The sequence below is a fragment of the Eumetopias jubatus genome, unplaced genomic scaffold (assembly GCF_037043125.1).
Source record: "Eumetopias jubatus isolate StellerSeaLion01/CBP00866 unplaced genomic scaffold, mEumJub1_p1.0 scaffold_4, whole genome shotgun sequence".
Lineage (NCBI taxonomy): Eukaryota > Metazoa > Chordata > Mammalia > Carnivora > Otariidae > Eumetopias > Eumetopias jubatus.
The window spans coordinates 167,092,291-167,107,077 of record NW_028274810.1 but is presented as its reverse complement, the minus strand read 5'-3'; positions in this window follow the sequence as shown (position 1 = coordinate 167,107,077).

Below are 14,787 nucleotides of genomic sequence, written 5' to 3'. Positions count from 1 at the left end.
TATATTTTAATAGTTTGATGATGGTTATGTGGTTTAAACCATTTTTATGGCTTGTCTTACTTCCCATTGACTACAGGCAACATTTTAGCAATGTATCACTATTCTTTGTTTAGCCCCCTGAATTTCTAAATGGAGGATATTTAAAATTCTATTATATAGCTTGACTCAAGGGATTTATTCACCAGATCTATGTGACTTTGAAAATATATTATTTTCCACTGCTACTGTCCTCACCCAAACAGAACTAAGAAAAGAAAAATAAAGAAAAAGAAGACCCTACAAAAATCTAAGTAAAAAATGGAAATGCTCCAAGGCCCATCCCTAATAGGAAAGAGGAAAGGCCCCAACTCCAAAACCTTGGTTCTATATTATTGAAGCTCATGCTTACTGTAATGTAATGCTGTCCTGCAATATAATGCTATTGGTTTCAATAACCATTTCTTCTACTTGCCTTTTTAAAACAGCCTGAGGTAATTGCATAAGTCCTATTTACCATTACCATTAATGCATAATCTCTTCCTTCTTAAATCTCAAAGGGTTTTAATCTATAAAAATCCATATAAAGGGAGGTGGGGAAGATTCTCTTTAATAATAAGACAACAGAGGCCAGCAAAAGATACAAGTACAAAAAAGAAGGAAGAAAGAAAGAAATATGTGAGTAAACTAAACATGTCTTTTAAGCAGAGAAAGTTATATTAGGTACGTGTATATGCTTTTATAAAATTTATACTTACTATTGACATGAAATTCACAATTGAGACCATCATTCCAAGTTTAATCTCTTCTGAATAAATCATTTCTTATGATTTAACAGAGTAGCAGATTGCTGTGATAAAATATTTCATTCAACTAACATTGATTGTCTTCCATGGGCCAGAAATTAATTTATGCAGTTTATCCCCTCCATTTTACCGTCTAGAAGAGATTTCGTATTTAAAGAGATTATATTCCCAAGTGAAATCCAGTTCCACAGGGTGAGTGGGAAATAGTATGGCGATATGTTTGAGTTTGTAGTCTGAGAACTCCTGTAATCCATTTTTATGTTCCCTCAGACTCAAATTATTTATTTCATTCCCTACTCTAGGATCTGAATGACCACCACAAACACTTTCTACACATACATGTTTAAAATCATAGTAGCTGTCTGAGATCTAGTGACGGTGTATTTCAATGGAATACACCCTCTTCCAAAGGAAATATAATTCTAGCAAAAATGATGTTGAAATTCATTGTTTTTCTACTCCCATAACTGTTCTGTTTGATTTTTTTTTTTTTAAATCTCAGCCTACATGCTGTGATAGAAGCTATCACAACCTGCTGGTCTCATGAAAATCTAATGAGCAAGTAGCTTCTCCCCCATCCACTATGGGCAGTAATGGCAAACAATATGGCCGAATGGTTTTTCTTTCAGTTATTTTTGTTTCACTTTAACCTAAAAAGGCTCTGAAATGGCATACCAAACAAAAAAAGTAGGCTTTCAAAAATCAAAGATTCAGGGAAACAGACACAGAATCGTGAAAACCGACCAGAGGTAGACACGCAGATTCAGAAAGGATGTTGCGGGCTGCCATCTGCTGTTTATTCTCCATGCTGAGTGCCTTCTAGTGGTCGGCCTGAGAGGAAGTGCAATTCTCTATTTGCCTGGAAAGGAAGCGGTAATGAGGACTTGAAAGAAAGTTTTCTACCATTTTACACCTTCCGTTACGCGTGCATGTAGCCAAAATCACAACTACGTCCTAGACGTTTCTGCAGTGATCATTTCTCAGTGTTATTTTTCTTATTCCAAAATACCTGATAAAATTGTTACTACTTTCTGCACAGCACTTTCAGAATATTTCTACCTGCTGCCTCCAAATCAAAACAGAATCACAGGTTTTGCTAAATATTTAGTGGTGCCCTAGTGTGGGCTCTGACTACATAGTAAATGCACTGTGACCTTTCCACTATGAGCGGGAAGCTACAGAGAACTCAAAAGAGTGATTTTTTTTTTTTTTTAAGAATCATGAACCTGTGAAGATAAAGTCATTTGGTTGGTTAACTCCAAAACCTACAGTCTCCATTCTTCCTGAAGTTTACAAATAGAACCCGAAATGCCCCTGAATTGACCCTGGTGAAAAAATAGATGGTTTCTAAACTCCTAAGAGACATCTGTGGGTGCTGGCCAGAAACTCTATTACAGCCAGATTTCTGCCATCTTTAAACCAAGATACTTCTAATGTTCTTATTTGCAGCATATGGGTTAGGCTGATTTTTAAACCTGCAATACTCACATCATAATGTTTACTTGAAATTAGAATTTTTGTAAAGGAAACAGATACATAGAAAGTAATATGTACTAATGTTACTCAAATTACTTCTATAAAAAATGCTATAGCCAAAATTAATATATATATGTGTGTGTGTATATATATATATATATATATATATATGGCATGAAAATCTCACTAAAGAATTGGCAAAATTTTCCTATTTAGTTCAAAGCCAAAGAAAGAAAAGGAAAAAAAAGAAAAGAAAAGAAAAACCTGCAATTTACAAAACACAGGTTTGTCATACAATAGCCAAGTTTTAAATTTATGTAATTTTAAAGAGGTATATTAAACCGTTAGAAATTCAACAGTGGATGTATAAAAAAGGTTTATTAAGCAAATATAAGGTACCATTAGCACACTGAAGCGTTTTTAATAATCTTTCATTTGACAGCTTAATGACTATGTCTTGCTCTTAGCACCTTGTTTTCCACCCGAAAGCTTTTCTATTTTATACAATTGCTTGTGTGTTTCTTTGTTTCTTTGCTTTCTTTGAAGAAGTGAGGGTAAGTGGGAAAACATGTTCAAAGGGGAAGTTATTGGACAACTTATGAACATTATTTAACTGTGCCCGGGGTACAACGGGAACCATTTGTGGGAGGGACTTGACCTCACTCCCTTATACCTTCTTCTCAAGTCTCACCATCCTGGTTTGGAAACAGATTCTTTTGATCAAACTCAGATCCTGCTCATCCAGATTTTTTATTCCTCTCCTGTCTGCAGTGCCCACCAGCAATCCTCCCCTAGGGTCTGCCTGACTATAGTACTTCTGGTCTCAAGTCAAGGGCATGACCAATTGAGCCATTAGCAATAGCAACTTGAAGCCCAAAGCTAAGAATACCAGGAAGCTGTCCAGGCGGTCAGAGAAGCCTGAGGACAAAGGAACTCTCAACACAGTGTAACAGTACGGTTTGACCATCAAAGCAATGACACTGTATTTTTCTCCCCCTGTTAACAAAAAAAATAATTTTTTAAAGCCTCTATTAAGTTCTTGAACTTCAAAGGTAAATAGCTAGGTTGATGAGAAAGGTGGTGTCTCCTCACTGATTTGTCACCAGATATCATCCTAAATGCACTTTCCACTAAATTTCTGTGGGCAACCGATTAGTGTGTCTGTTTTCAGGGCAGTACCCAAAAGGGAAAATACCAATATTACCCTTTTCACTTTCAATGGTAGCAAACATTTCAATCGGGGAAAATTGATATAACTCTGTAGTTTTTATAAGGTTCTTGGCCAAAACCTATGTTATAGCAATTTAAATAGAACTTCAGCAAAAGGTATTTGGGATGAAGAAAAGTCCATCTCGAAATATTGTACTTTGCTGTACATACAATTAGAAATCATTTGAAAATGGATTAGGATTTCTTTTTAAGTTCTTTGTATAAAAATATCTTTAGGTGATCGTTTGAAATTAATATTTCTCATTTGACTGTGAGTTTCTTTAAAAGGACTATGATAAATTAAAAAACCAGATGGTATATAGTAAAGCACCATGCACAATACCTGACAGGAGGTATTCGTTTTCTTTTTTGAAAATATTCCAGAAGAAACCATTCAATGCACATTTGTGTGCTAATTACTTAGTCTTCTAAGATTTTTCTGTGGCTTTCTAAACACTCAAAACTTTAAATGTGTGTGAGTATAAATGTAGATTTTCACTTACTGCTATTTTAAAATAGAGAATATTTTATTTGCTAAATTCCATATATATGCATTCTATTTGTTTACATATATATGTATCTCCACCTCGTGTGGACAAATAACGTGCTATGACAACTTAGGTAATGTGATTTCTTTTTTTACCTAACAGCCTTACATTTTTAATGTTTAATAGAAAAATGTCAACTTCTTCTAAAGAAAAATCAGCTTCCTACAGTTATAAGACTTTAGCTTTATTATCTATTTGAAGATTCTTTTACACTCTCCTTATTAGCAAAAAATTAAACATACTTAGGCATGTGACTGCAACACACTCTTCCATCTTTATTCTTTCAATATTTGTGAACCTAAGGAGATATATATTTATATACGAAGTAATTCATAACCAAATTTGGTTCCAGATTTGCCACAATTGACAATTTGCCAGAATAAACTATAAAATGAGAATAAAAGCTTTCGATTTAAAAAGAATTCTTTATTAAATGTGTTTTTATATTCTAAAGTGTGGATTATCATTAGGCTTCACCAGAGACTTTTTGTTTTGCCTTTTTGTCAATATTAAAATCTTATGGACCAAGAAAAGTAACAGGAAGAAATTCATTTTCTATTTCAATTTAAAAATGCCACGTCAGAAAAAAATTAGATGGAACCCTTATTTCCCACAAGGAGCTTCAGAGTTGAGTCATGACCAGGGACTACATATGATGCAGCACACTGCAGAGTCTTTACACGAAGTACAACTACTCCGACCAAATCATGGGGAACCCGGGGAGGGGGGCAACTAAACTCCAGTATTAGAGACAGACTGACTTTGGGAAGATCTTCCATTGAATCTGCAAAGGAGTTTCCAAGATACACTAAAATTTCACCTTCAGAGTATCCAGTATCCATCACTGGTAAACTGAAAATAATATTTTGATTTTGATGGGGGGTTTTGTTTTGTTCCGTTTTGACTAGGAATTTTATGAAAGCTTTAGTATAACATATTACTTAGTTTGGGGTTTCAATCAGTTGTCTGATGCTTAGAAAAGTAATTCATGATCTAAAGCATAATTGCACGGCAGTTTAGATCTTACTATTTAGTTATAGCCTAACGAATACTGTGCTTCTACCTGTTTTCTCAAAAAAATAAAGCTCCTAGCTTATTAAATAGCATTCAGATAAAGCATTAAACCATCCAACCAGTTCACTAAATGTAGTTATTACCTGTCTCTACATAGCTTATATAAAAGCTCAATGTTGACTATCCGTGTATGCTGCATTTAAAAGCTGCTGAGTGGCTGTCTCATCTTATTATGTCGACACACTATGTGACAGTGTCATGTACATAGGCCACAGTACAAACGTGACTATAAACTGCTTACTCAACATCTAGCCCAAAAAAGGACTGAGGCAGCGTACTCATGCCTTTAAAGTGGCTCACTGAATCATTTCCATCTGTGTGTTCTTTACCATAAATACCGAGGTAGTATTTTCTAACTGTCTTTTCAGGCTTGTAATACAAATCTCTATACCATAGCTATGTAGTCTAAAATATGTCGAATAATTCCATTTAAAAAGTATTGCCTACTAACAAACTAAAGAGAAATAGCTACCGGTTTTCCTATTTAGTTGCTTAAATCATTTGCCATTGCCAACGTAGACCTGCCTTAAATGGTTTCTTTCACCACTGTTATGTGTGAAATAAAAAGAAGATATTGTGGTGAACTCTTACCTGTTAGCTGTTTTCACCAGTATAAGAATATACATTCCTCAGGAGTGATGCATCTAGTGATGTCCAGTAGTCAAGAGGATACCTTATTTTCACTTTGGTCTCCAAAAACTAAAGTTGGGAATCTACAAAATGAACATGTATAGATGTTCAAAGACCAGCATCTTGGGGGGTGGGGATGAGGAGGAAGGAGGAAGAAGCGAAGGGGAAGGGGAAGGAAGAAAAAAAAAAAAAGAAAGAAAAGCTAATATAGAAAGGCACATCTCCAAATGAGTTGAGTAGGGGGAAACGAAAGTCCATCGTGTGTATTTTTTGAAAAGCTGATTGGCTTTTGGGGAAGGCTGTATGTGTTTGTATATGTGAGCATGCGAACATGAGTGTGTTTAGGGTCAGGAGGGGGAGCCTGAATCATCCACTGCTTTTTTGGTTAAATAGAGTCATATATTATTAAAAACAAATACGTCTAATTCCCAGACTCATTAATTCAATGTTTAATGTTAGAATTATAATCTTATTGTTAAACTCAGGACAACTCTGTGAAAAGTCACAAAGTAATTGTATGAAACATTATGGCAAAACTACAAAGCTATCAGTAATTAATGCACATAAAAAGCCTTGCTGGGAATAATCGTGGGTGATTTCCCTATAAAACAGGTTGACGTGCAACCTATTCTTTTTTTTCCCTCAAGTTGTAGGGATTTTAGTAGTTTCTATTAAATCCCTAACATCTCCCAGATTAAAAACACTCAAAACTATTTTTAAAACCTAAGGAATATAGAGTATCAGACATTACAAGTTAAATGAATAGTTCCTACAATTGCTGTATACATTAAGTAATACAATTTCATATTTCTAAGTTACACATGGTACTAGATTTATGGGCACAGTCGCATCCACTTTTATTCACTTCAGTGTTTCCGAGGGTTTTCATACTACTCTATGAATGCTCTGAATGCTGCAGAGGAAAAGAAGCACAATCAGTATTTTATGTTTTAAGATTTCTCAGTTGGGTTATCCTTTCCTGTCCATACACGTAATAGCGTTAGCATTTCATCTTATATTGTGTTGAAATACTTTCAATACAAACTCTCAATGAAAGCTAAAGCTTCCGCAGAAGTGGTAAGTGTCATCTTACACCATTCATCTGCCTCCACGTGCTTTCTTTCATTATATTTGCAAACGAGGTGTTCTGATTTCAGTTTCGTGAAGAGGGTACGATTTAGCGTACTCGTGTTTGTTCAGCTGTCCAGCCTGCACCATTAATACAATGCCTTCCTCTCCCATTTAATGGTGTTTTGTATCTGTGTCCCCATATCTGCTGCATTTTAACTCCATAAAAAGAAAATGTGATTTTGTATGAGTAGTTTTGCTGATCAACTCAATATTTCTGCACCAATCAGCATACTTAGATGCATGTAGTAGTCTGTACAATTGTTCAACATCAAAATACTTGTTTCCTTTATGTCAAAATGTCTATAAAATTGCTGGCATTGTTCTCCATTTCAGTCTGGTAGAATAAGATAGAAAATAAATGCGTAAATGAATCATCTGTGTCATTTCAGTTCTCTGCATGAAGTCACTTACATTAAGCATGGCACACATGCCTGCCCCACCCAACAATCCATGGTTTCTCGAAACCTCATTACTGACTGTGGAGGCATGTAGCTCTTGGAGGAAGTGTAGGATAAAACTGCTAAGTCTGGAAAAAAAAAAAAAAAGTTGGATCCATTGCCATCAAAAGTACTCTCCTTTTCAAACGAATCCTTTCAGACTGCCTACCGATGTATGTGACACGGTTTACATCTGTTATTCAATGCAAAGCACCTTGCTGAAACTCTGGGGTAAAATCATCAAAGAGTTTCAAGATAGTCTCCTACTGCCATTCCTGAAACCAATTCCGGACAGTCCTTGTCGGGTACATGAAGTCTTAACTCCTGACCCCAGGGCCCACTTCACCGGTATGTGACCCATGCGGTTGCTAAGAAGCACGGACACCCTGAAGAGCCCACACTTAATTTAATGCCCTGCTTCTGCCATCTTTATATTCTTACTGATTTTTGAGCAAAGCACTCTGTCTTTTCGTGTTGTACTGGGTCCCACAAAATAGATACCCAGTCTTGCCTGACCAGTGAGGCAAATGATAAGACTACCAATTGAGTCAGGCCCTCCAAGGCAAGAGATTAACAGGTAGTGAGGAGAGAGGCTTATTTCGTTAATAGACTCATATAGCACTTACCATGTGCCGAGTCCTATAAGTACGTCTGCTTATTTCATCCTGATAATAATAGCATCCTCATTTTACAGAAGAGGAAACTGATGCACAGAGAGGTTAAGTAGCTCACCCAAGGTCACACAGCTAATAAACTCAGAAACTCAACTCAGGCATTTGGCAGAGTTTGGACACCTGACCATGTAGGCTAATGCTGGCTTCTTGCTTTGCTATGCTGTCTTCCCATCAAAGAAAATTTCCTTATTTTGTCTGTTAATAGAGTACTGGGGATATGCATTATGGTCTCTACCTTAAAGACCTTTGCTGAATAGTCTAAAAGTTTCAAGGATGATACCTTCTTTGAAATTCCAATTCTCCACAGCAACGTTTTTCTGCTCTTAATGCCAAGGACACTTGTCTGAGTTAAATTAATGAGATGACTATAAATATAGAGTAAGGTATTGCCAGTGTGTTTGTGGCCCAACACAGATGTGACTACGGAGTGCCCAGACTCTCTCTGTCCAACTTCGGCACTGCTGACAGAGGGGAAAGAAGTGACCAGGAGAATCGGCTGACCTTGGACCTGATGCTTTCCTCCATTCACTCCCTCTGCCTCCTCAGCCGAGATAGCACCACACATCTTCCTAAAAGCAAGAGGGCCCCATCTGACTGTCATTTCACTTAAAAGAAGATGAAGCACACATAAAAGATGCACTTTTATGGACATAAAAGGTTAGGGCTGGTGATGTAGAGAAAGTCAGTGTGGATTCTAAGAATTAGACAAAGAGCAATGTGCTCACTGCTCATCAGTCTGCAAGAGTCCTTCTGCTCTGGGCTAATGCTCAAGGTCAAAGCCATTGATGAGGACAGAGGGATCCCCAAAAGCCTGCTGTACCCACACTCTCCAGGCTTAACTGTATCACCTAAGAGCAGCCGGTTCAGTCAAAATGTCCATAGGATTCTCTGGTCATTCCAGAGGGTCAGCAGGCCCCAGGACAAGGGCAGTCTAGCCACAAAAAGGAAATATAAAAGCTTCTCCATTCTATCCACCACAGTCCACTTCCAGAATCCTCCTTTTCTGGAAATTCAAGAGACACAGACTAAGAGAGAAGATAACAGGGAGCAGTCAGGGGAAGAGTCACATTCCCGTGATTCCATCTAACCTGAGAGAAATGGAATAAAAGCAGCACTCTGCTCCTGCCTCTGTTGACCTAGGTGAATACAAATTTCTTGCATCTTTGATGTGGTCCCTTCTTTCTGCTCCAGTCCACCCTATTCACCCTCCACCCTCAGCCCTAGAAACACAAACCCTACAGGGCACAGTTTGGAGGTGGAGGGGAATAGCAGCATGACATCTCCTCTAAGAGAACTAAAAAGGATTCCCTTGTTCCCTTTCCACCTTTCCTCGTCTCCAGCCTCATGTAAGCAGACGGCTTTAACAGCGTGACTCAGGTGGCTGTGGAAGAGCTCCTCTCAGCTAAAGATGCTAAAGTCTCCCAGCAAGAACTTTATAGCTAGATTTGCAAAGTGATCAGCAACTCTGATCGGGACAAAATTTTGCGCGGAAGCCTCTGATTCCATTAGCTGAAACACTGTGACACCTCGCATGACTTTGAACTTTATTGGTCCTTATGTGCGTACAAAGCCAGCATGGTGTCAGGAAGCATCAGCACAGAGCGGGAAATACCAGAACTCCTCACAGTGCTCAAGGTTGTAATGAGACCCAGGGTTTAATTCTGGCCTCTCTAACTCACAAATAACCTGGATGAACTTGAAGCACCCTCAGAGGAGAGTCACAAGGACCTCCTTGCCCAAATAAAAGAAAATGGAAAAGAGAAGGCTGACCTGAGCAACAGCAATATGTTCAAGGGCAAATTTGTAAAACCATACTGGAAGATAGGAATACCACTTGGATGATAACATATTGTTGAGTGATTTTTCTAACAGTCAACACTTATGTGTTCAATTCGTATCATGTCTTTCTATGCTGGGCACTGTGCTAAGTCCTACAGACCCAAAGCTAGTAAGTTAGAGTCCCTGCCCCCAGAGAGCCTGCCATCATCATCATGGGGATGGCCAACAGCTGGCGCATACTGTGGCCGTTCCTTCCATGCCCCCTGCCTTCCCCCATGTCAACTATGAATCACGCATTCCTTCCCCTGAGCCAGGATGCAGCCTCGGGATACAACACCCAAATCAACCATCACCAGGCGGTCAGAGCTGCTTATCCCCAAATTACTTGGTGTTCCTTTATCACCAGGCAAAGACCCTGATCTCTCCATCTACAATGAGAATCATGATAATTATTATTATGGCACTTGTAGACCCTATTATGTTCCAGACACTGTTCTAAGCACTTTATGCCCAATCTCGTCTCTCTGAAATGGTTGGTTAACAGAAATTTTATGTGGTCGTCACTGAAGACTCATTTAAAGGAAATGGGATAAACTCCAGTATGAGGAAATTAGATGTCCTTCAGACAAATTTTCCACAAGTGATGGATGTTTCACATTAGCAATAACGAGAAAGCTGGTGAGTCTTCTTTCCAGGATGTCTTCAGAATTAGGATAGATTCTCACCCAGCTGTAATGAGAAGTGCAATCCTGTCTGAATGAAGAAGGACAAACCAGATGACCTTTCAGTGTTCTTTTCATTTCCGAGATTCTACAATTTGTGGTGTTCCAGAATCAAATTTATTTTTTACTCAAGTCTGTGGTAAATTGTATTCATTAAATTGTCTCCACATCCAGTTAGCACAAATGACTGATTAGTAAAGGGGGAGGGCAAGCAATTTGCAAAAACATATTTTTAAACTTCTGTTAATCACATATCTACGTTTTATGCTGAAGCACAAATCCTGTTTAGAGAATTACTCTCAAAAACATCTCAAAGGACACACTGGACATGATGCAAAGGTAAAGGCCTAGGGACCCAAGCAAATGAATCACAGTAACATGTGTGAATAAATTAATTTGTGCTAAAATGCCTTAAAGATGGATGTAATTTCATAACCATGTATTCCTTGTGGAAACAAACTGATTCTGCAATCTTGGTGATTTAAAAAAGAAAATCAAGGAATAACATTAGACAACATTTTTCGATTTTAAGAATTCAAATTTTTTGTTAGCTGTAATACAGAACACCATAATTTGTTGCATCTGAATTTTAGCAAGAAATTGCTTTGTTTCATGGTAGAAGTCATTTCCCAAGAAGCTAGGGCTTTAAATAAGAAAATCCCATTCTATTTCTCACCTTTAAATAACGACATCCCAACATTTATGAGCTATTCTATTTCTCACCTTCAAATAACGACATCCCAACATTTATGAGCTATTACATAGAGCCATCTGACTTTATCAGTTCTCAAGCCTTTGTCTACAATGTGAAGTCCTACCTATTAGGCTCTTGGTTCCCATCCCCACCCCCAATCAGAGTAAGGTTGACATAGATCTTCCCAAATAAATTAAAATTCCAATTTCCACTGAATAACTTAGGGAAAAAACAAAGCACATGCCAGCTAAATGGAGAGAAGAAAAGGGACACAGGAGAAAGGAGAAGCTGGGAAAGCAATTTACAGACTTCCAGATCACTATCAAATCAAGAAATACAGGACAAGAAAACATATGAAATCTTTCTCTTTGTTGATAGAATTGCAAGTTTTTATGTCTTCCTTTTTTCCTTCTGCACAGCATTTTAGAAAAAATTGTAAAGGAAGAGAAAGTCTAGCATATCATGAGTACTGAGTATTGCAGCCCTTTAGAGACTTTACTCAGCCCTCAGCCAAATGCCAACCACATCAAAATGAATGCTTACGCTTCAAGGGCACAGACCCTTCTTGGGGCTAGTGGGTGTGTGAGGGGGAGGAGGGGCAGGGGGAGAGAGAATATTAAGCAGGCTCCACACGCAGCAGCAAGCCTGGGAAGCCCAACAGGCCTGACGGTGCAGAATCTCATGATCCTGATTTCATGACCTGAGCCAAAGCCAAGAGTGGACACGCAACCCACTGAGCCACCCAGGTGCCCTGAAAGGGCTGAAGTCTTAAATGAGTCATACCAAACTGGGCTCCTTCCACCCTGCAAGGTCTTGTGGGAAAAAACATAAAAGAAATAGAAGCCCGGAGGGAGCCTACAGCCTAGTAGGGACACATCCTGTAAATTATCATCTATTAAAAAAAGGCAAAATAAAAGAAATACTCGGGCAATGTGCAAGCAGAGTGCCGTGGTGCTGCTGGGGATGTGGAAATGAGATACGGAGATCTCCAAGAGTTTCTGCAGCAAGATATGTGCTAACAGGTTTTTGAGAAGCCAAGAAAGGAAAAGAAAGACCCCAGTTTGAGGGATACCATGCATAAGGAGATGAACATGTCCAGTTTGTTCCAGATACAGCACATACCTCACAGAATGCACGAAGGTGTAGAGTGGCTTGGGGCTATAGCGATAGAACCTTGAAAGTCATGTCACCTCTACTCAACAGAGAGTGAAAATTTCTTCAAGAGGGAGTGGCATGATCTGTTGCAAAGCACATAAGGCATTCAAGCAAAGGGGGCCGGGGACTTGAGAGGGGAAAAGGGACTGAGCACTTGTTATCCAGTAAGGAATAACCTACTCGCTTCACGTGCCTAATCCTAGGTTAATTATCACAAGAACCATATGAGTGGGGGAAGGGCTCCAGCTACCCCCACTTCATAGAATGGAAATTAGGGCTTAGAAACTGAGTTTTGGCAGCAGGAATACTCTTTCAATGACTGAGATAAGAGGGGGATGGGCAAAATGGGTGAAGGCACAGCATAGGAAATACAGTCAGTGGTCTTGTGATAGCGCTGTATGGTGACAGATGGTTGGGCTACACAGGGCATAACCTATAGAGTTGTTGAATCACTATGCTGTACACCTAAAACTAATGTTAACACTGTGTGCCAGCTATACCTCAATAAAAATAAATAAATAAAAATAAAAGATACTATAGCCGCCCCCCCCCCCCCGGCTAAAGAATTTAGATGAGTAATGAGAGTCTGAACTAGGACCCAACAAGACCCAAAAGGAACAAAAAGAATGAATGGTATTTTATATGCATTGCACTGGCCACTGTTGTTTCCATTTGGAGACTTTGTATTAAAAGTGACAAAAAAAGAAAGAAAGCTCATATTAGCTTAAATGATAAAAGGAACCTGTTGGCTCAGAATGTGACAACTCCAGTGCCGGTAATAACTTCAAATGTGGCCTGTTGAGAGTCTCAAGCCCTGAGAACAAGGACCCAAATGCCCACCATCCCCCTGCTCTGCCACTGCTGGGGTCAGCTTCATCTACTGTCACCTAGTGGGACTCTGGCAGCTCTAGGCTCTCCATGACTGGACAGCTGCTTCAGTTTCAAGCTTCATACCCTTGTGCAACTTTGTGACTCTCTTTAAAAAAATATGAAAAACAAAATTACATGCAAAGGAAAACATATTTTAGAATGCGGAAGGAAATCACAACAAAGTACAAATGTTAAAAGCTGACAAACACCAGGACATTAAAATTAGCATCATACTTTATTATTAGTTAACTGCCTTATACATCCCTAGCTTATCTCCTTTCTATACTTTAGGCTATACATTCTTTAAACACCTCTTCATATGATGATTTTGTAATTCTTTTCTTTTTTTTAAAGGTTTTCTCTTTTTTTAAGATTTTTATTTATTTGAGAGAGAGAGAGCAATAGAGAGAGAGAACACGAGCAGGGTGAGGGGCAGAGGGAGAAGCAGACTCCCCACTGAGCAGGGAGCCCAATGCGGGGCTTGATCCCAGGACTCCAGGATCATGACCTGAACCAAAGGCAGATGCTTAACCAACTGAGCCACCCAGGCGCCCCTGTAATTATTTTCTATGGAGACTACAGAAATTAACTCAGCTTTTCTTAGGATTGATTTAAAAATTATTGTTATTATTATTTCCAGTTTAGAAAAGATTTTTTTCCCTGTAAGTTGTTTTTGGAAATGCCACTTCCAGAGCCTGCATGGTTTTTTGCCCATGTACCACTTTCCATTCCTCAGAAAGGGCAGTCCTTTGACTCTGCTAGTTATGGTCTCCGTTGGCCAATACTGAAGCAGGTGGTCCTCGTTTACTGCCCCCCTCCCCCCGCCTCTGGTTCCCACATACACACCTGAGCAAGGAATGGAGGAGCTTCCTATTCAGCAACTTCTCCTTGGTGTCAAAGATAGGGTCTGGATGGGCAGTGACCTCTAGGACCAGAGGGAATGTGGTTACCACTAGCCCCAGGACTGCCATTAGGACTGTAGTAGTGTCATGAAACACACCTCAAAATCTCAGTGACTAAAATTACAAATTTTTTTTTTTTTTTTAACTCATTGTCCACAGAAGAACTGAGGTGGCTCTGACTCAAGCAGCAGTTCTAGATTAAGACTGTTTCCACATCTACCTCATTCTGGGGCGAGTGGCTACTTATTATTCTCAGGGTAGATGGCAGCCACACTCACCAAGAATTTAGCCTCTTCAACTTGGGAGTTGAAGGGGATGAGAAATGCTGGCTGCCTGCTCCTCCCAGTGAGATATGGTAAGCCTTGACCGGGAGCTGAGGGGAGAGAGTCCTGTCTTCTTGGCTACACCGGACTGGAGTGGAGCTTCCATCAAGCTGAACAGGGAAGGGAGGAAAGGAAAGCACCTGTAACAGCTCAGTCACCACAGATTGTCCTTGTTCTTACCAAGTTTCAGTAGATTTTCTTGAATAAGTGTCTCTTCATTGATTGTATGGGCAATCTCCAGAAACTTTAAATGGTTATTTAAAAATATTTTCCACCAGCTTTGCTTGAGTGACTCCGAGGAGCTGCTTCTACTGTCATCCTGGAAGTGGCAGATTCCCAAGAGTTCTTTTACATCTTGAACAATCACAGTTTCATTTAGGC